Raw genomic sequence first — 6,000 nt, 5'->3', positions numbered from 1 at the left:
TTACGCCATACGAACGGACGACATAAGTAAATGACGCATTAAGACATGATAAAGATGACATGTGTGTCATGTAACAACATGACTACATGCCACACTCATGATGCGCTCGTGGCCGTTTCGCTAGCTTCCCATATGCCAAATTTGGTATTACGTGACATGAATGGATGACGAAGGTATGTGACTAGTGCAAACATGATAATCATGAGATGCGTGTCACGTAAATACAAGACCCCTTCATTTACCTCCACCTCGTAACGTTCTGTGGACTTTAAAGGGACACAAACTTTACTCATTCGAGCTTAGCATATCATCGACTCCCACTGTACGTGGGATCTGGCAATTTTCGTCTTGGTTGCTGACGTGAGCATCTCAGCATGACTCTGTGTTAGTGGCGCTGATTCTGTAATATTTTATTAAGCTTTTTTTGCGCTGTACCTAACTTAATTATTTTGAATAAATGAAACGAATCTATGTATTCGATGTGCCAGTAGATGTATATCTCTATTTATTTGTTTTGCCGTATAACTATAAACGGTACTCAGTTTCTCGATCTGTCGTCTTCCCTCCAACGTAATCTTTGTGCGCTCATGTTTACGTTCCCATAAACTATCGGTTTCATCCCCAGTATTCGATAGTGGGTACGAGCCACTTTAAGAAGTGAGCTAGTGGACAAACAAGCAAGTTGCCGATCTTCAACGTCGCAAGTGCTCGATAAAGCACTCACCACCGAATCATCTTGTTTTAGTCGACTTGAATACAGCCGGGACTTTGTCAAACCTGGCTGAGTGCATCGCCGAAAATTCGAGGCCATGCACACCGACCGCGCGCCGCTCCTGGATGAAGTCGAGCCGTGTGACGGCGAAGGAACTGAGGGTGACGTCCGGCGGGCGTCCGTGCCTGCTTCACCAGAGGCAGCCACGGTGTCTCGTGAAAGCGCAAACGCTGATGTCACTCAGGTCGCACCTGGCATTGCTGATTCCCAGTGCCCGCGTGACAGTACAGCCACTGGATCTAGCACAGACTACGTTCTTCTGGACGCGCCAAGCCCCTCTTCTCAATCTGTGGCTAATCTCATTGAAGCAGCAGGTAGGTTAGTAATCGCATTTTTTCTGTCATGTCGGAAGAACGTTAGGTGGCCTTTAAATCAGCGCGAAATTCGCTGTCAATAATGTTTCTTTCGCGAGATTCTTACGCACCTTTTCAATGGTCTCCATAGCTGCTTTTTCTATGCCACAAATTGCTCCTAATGAAGCAATATTGTGAAAACAAAACATTAAACTCGAGTTATTCAAGCTCACCAACTCAAGTAAAGTGCGGCCTGACCAATGAAGTCCGATGATCACAGGCAGAATTCACCGCAGTTTATTGCGGTAGCAATTTTACAGACACCCTCAGTAGGCTCTTGCCATCGCCGTTGGCGCGGCCGTCATTTTTTATATAAACTACGAGTTGATCACACCGGCCCGCGCATTACACAGTCTACGCGCAAGTTGAAGCACGCAATCGCTGCGCACGAGCGCAGCTGAGACAGAGACGAAACGAGCCAGCTACCTCCGTTGCACGAAGGGTTCGAGAGATAACATTTCCCCGCGTGAGAAGCCTGCAATCATGGGCTCTTCACGCGGACGAAGAACAAGAACTGAAATGTGCTACCTGCTTAAGTGTGCAGTGAGGGAACTTTACTCATAGGAGCGATAAGGAAGTGATCATTGTTATTTAGATGTATTTATTCACATTTTATGCCCTTGAAGGGCTGCTGTAAATGTAAGGGGGAGAGACGGGTTTAAATTTAAAAAAAAAGCCACTCGCATCTCCGTCATGGGAAACTCGAGTAGGTGCGTCCCAGAGTGGTGGGGTATTGCAAAAACGTTGCGTAATTGGGTACGGTTTGGGAGTGCCTAATTCTCATTTTCTCCTTATTATTCTTATTTAATGAATGAAGGAGAAGAGTTGCAGTGGGAGATTGGTGAGACACTGATGTTGGGTTGTGAATCACTACTGGGTGAAAGTACTTTTGCTTCCATCGCATCTACTTGAGTCAACTAAAGCGTCAAGTCAAACGAAAGTCAAGTGAAGACACCCTTGATTGAATTCTGAACGCGTGATCCAGTGTCAACAGATAGGGGGTGGCCAGTGAATCGTTGTGCAGAGCGAGCGGTCGGTTTTTAGATGCGAAGGAGCTCTTCGACTCGCGTTTTTAACGCCATGCGTACGTGAGTCCGTACGAACACGCCTCAACACGAACAGCAACGCGTTCCCCTCGCCGCAGGCGTGGGAGCGTTGCTAAGAAGGTTTCGCCGCACCTGCACGTGTACGTCACGCTCCCCTCTCACGCTTCCCTTACAGGTGTGCACAGACATCACTCTCTTTCTCACCCGAAGAGCGCTCACCTTAGCGCCCGCAGCTGCGGGCTCCTCCACCCACTCGCAACACCCAATTTTCTTTCTTCCCCCTTTCCACCACCCACAACGCTCGACTGCATGTCGCACTGCGCCGTGCTGCGCCGTGCGTGCATGTCGCACTGCGCCGTGCTCCCGGCCGGGTTGCAGAAATTAGGTGCCTTTTCTCATCTTCTAACCACTACCACCACCATGTCGAATGAAAACACTTTTCTGACTTGTTTATCTACGACGAAACTTGAACAATACACAACCCGCCTCCCGTGTTTTTACGTTTCAAAGAAACGTTTACTCGGGTAAATGCTACTAGAAGTTTCACTTAAAACCATTCTCCAAGCGCCCGCGTCGACGCTCGTTTCAACTGGGTTAACGCCGTGCGCACCGCTGCAGATTCGCATCTTATTAGACTTTCATTACATGACACGCATGTCATTCGCACCAGTCATATACCTCCCTCATCCACTGACATCACGTAACACCAAATTTAATATATGTGAAGCTAGCAAAACGGCTGCGAGCTCACTATGAGCGTAACATGTAAGCATGATGTCACATGACACTTATGTCATGATTTCCACGTTAGGGTCTTTCACTTGAGTTTGCCATGAAGTCATATCGTACCACACTGCAATGTTGAACACAACATGTGAACGAAACCACCGCAAGAGGAGCGAGACAATGGAATGTAAATCATGACACCCATGACATACATGTCACCATTTCCGTGGTATGACTGGTCACTTATGCTCGTTATACAGTTATGTTCTACCATAGAAATAGTGGTATCAATTCCAGTATTAAAACGGCAAGGAGAGCTGAATAGAAAGGCGGCTAAATTTATAAATACGCCTAATGTCACCGAAGTTTGCTAAGAAATGCTTCGCATAAAAAAAACAACACACAGGACGTGAAAAAATCAATATGCATGGGTGCTGACAGATGGAAACAAGTAGTGGGATAATTAGGCTGAACAGTGGAAGTGCCTAATGTTCGGATAGGACGACCTGTCTTTGACAAAGGCGCATTGTCATCCTTGGCGTGTCAGCTTTAAGGGGGTTTGTAGTGACGTCATCTTCTGTTGGTGGCGTGTGTCCCTGTTAATCGCGCCACCACCAGGAGCGGAAACCCCTACTAACCCCCCGTAAAACCAACACGCTAAGAATGACTAGGCAACTTTGACAAAGATAGGACCTTCTATTGAAACATTAGAAGCACTCCCACTGTTCACCCTGGCTATATCCGCACACGAGAAAGACGCAGACAACGAGTTGCTAGCAGCACTTGTTCCTTGAGCGTCTTCATCGCGCTCAATGTTTTTTCTTGCGATATGTAATTCTCATCAGTATTTTAGACAAAAATGTTACATTTGCCATCATGCAGTTACCTTTACCAGGCAGACTTTTAAGTTTAATGAAGCTCATAAATGAACAAAAACAATAATAGGGAACGTGTAACCAATCTACTTTGAATGCAGAGCACAACTGCAGTGGGGATTAGGGTGAAAGCCATATCAATTGAAGATATTTTCAAATCAGGTGAGACATCTCGACATGGCGGTGTTATCACAAATCCTGCAAATATGAAAAGTCTGTGTAATACAAGCCGGTCAAAAACATAACACGAAAGGGCATGCGCGTGGGCTGACGGAGTTTTAGAAGTTCTACGACCTCAAAGAAACAAGGCGTCATCACTGACGTCATCATGGCGTGATAACATGCTGTCATCTAGTGTCGTCATCAAATGATATGTCACTTGGCCACGGACGGGAGATTGCGGATCGCTGAACCGCAGGAGACGCACAAAGCTTTGAAAGGAGGGGGAGGGATGAATGAATCTGACCGGGAGGAACGCGAAGCAGAAGATCAAAGATTTTTTGCTCCCCTCATCTCTAAGTACTCTGCCTCATTCAGCATAACGTGCGCAGGTGATCGAGCATCCCCAGTGAGCCCTCCTCAGGATCGGAGTGGCAGATGCCCGCACCTCTGCTCCCTCTCACGGCACTCACCGATATTGCTGCTCATCACGCTGCTCAACCTGACAGTGCTGCTCTTGGTGTTCTTGTTTTGGCGCCAGAATGTCACCGAGAACAAGTCGAAAGGTCTTCGGATGAGCAACTGACTGAGAAGACCCTTGGAGTATAGACATCTCGATAGACACCTCTGCATACAGGGGTGCGTTTACAACAAACTGGTCTCATCCGTGTGTTTACCACGGCCTCTTCCTGTGCACAAACTACGATTTACTTTAGCAGATTTAATTAAAAGCGCAAGTCGTTCGTAAAACCACGAACATTGTACTTTTCTGAACGTAAAGGCTGATTATTACTGCGGTAAAAGTTACACGAAAATGGTGCAGCAAACTTTGCTTACTGCCCCACCATGGTGGTCTAGTGGCTAAGGTACTCGGCTGCTGATCCGCAGGTTGCGGAATGGAATCCCGGCTGCGGCGGCTGCATTTCCGATGGAGGCGGAAATGTTGTGGTCACGTCTGCTCAGATTTCGGTGCCCAGGGGTCAAAATATTTGAAGCCCTCCACTACGACGTCTCTCATAATCATATGGTGGTTTAGGAACCTCAGACCCTACATAATTATAAATCAAATCATACTTGCTTACTAGTAAAAAATCATTCCAAAATTTTGTAGAAAGAAGAAGAATGTCGCTGTGTTCTCTGGAGATAGAACAACGGGAGGCAGCCTCTGGGTTATGAAAATTGCTTCCATATTCTTTGAAAGTACCAATAATGTGCAGTCAGTATGTTGCACAAAAACAAAGAACAGAAAGCGGATCAAAATCTGCGATGAAATAGCGGGAAAATCACGGCACTAACCGAGCACACTCGGATAATCGGCAGCGCCGCTCCCATCGGGGGCTGTGGGTGAGCCACGGAGTGGGTGAGCTTTCCTTCTTTCTTTCTTTCTTTCTTTTTTTCTTTCCCTCTTTCTTGCTTTCTTTTTGTTCTCTCTTTCTTTCTTTCTTTGTTTCTTTCCTTTTCTTCCTTCTTTCTTTTTTTCTTTCTTTCCTTCTTTCTTTCATTTTTCTCTTTCTTTCTTTCTTTCTTTCTTCTGTGCGATGTCAATCGCCTGCGGCGTTTAGATCGTTCTTGCCTGCCGATGTTGTCGTCGCATCTGTACGAGCATACGTCAGTGCGTGATGAGAGCATCTCAGTATTCTCTCCTAAATACACGAATCTTTCTTGAGATACCTCAATGCGATATTTAATGTGTGTCTGTCTGTGAATGTCTGTCCAACGATTAAGCCACCTGGCGACATTCAAGTTCATGCTCAAAGCCCATTCATCTTGATCTCGTGGCTGCGTTCTCACTAACGAACATTGTCGATCAAAAAGCAAATATTGCGCATATCTGAGGCGCAACATACGTAAGTTTTAGGCAGTGTGTCTTTTAACACGGCAGCACTAAAGAGCTTGTTTCGCATGAATGTTGGCGTGGTTGTCGATGTCGTTGGTTGTAAGCGAAAAATTATCCTATGCGTGACTGCAAAAATTGAGTACGGTGCAAATAAAATCAGGGGTCTAGGTGTGGACCGAACAAGGGTCATTTGGAACCGAGTGGGAATCAAGCTTGGGTCGTTTGCGTGGCA

The sequence above is a fragment of the Rhipicephalus microplus genome, chromosome 3 (genome assembly GCF_043290135.1).
Source record: "Rhipicephalus microplus isolate Deutch F79 chromosome 3, USDA_Rmic, whole genome shotgun sequence".
NCBI lineage: Eukaryota > Metazoa > Arthropoda > Arachnida > Ixodida > Ixodidae > Rhipicephalus > Rhipicephalus microplus.
This window is presented reverse-complemented; position numbering follows the sequence as displayed.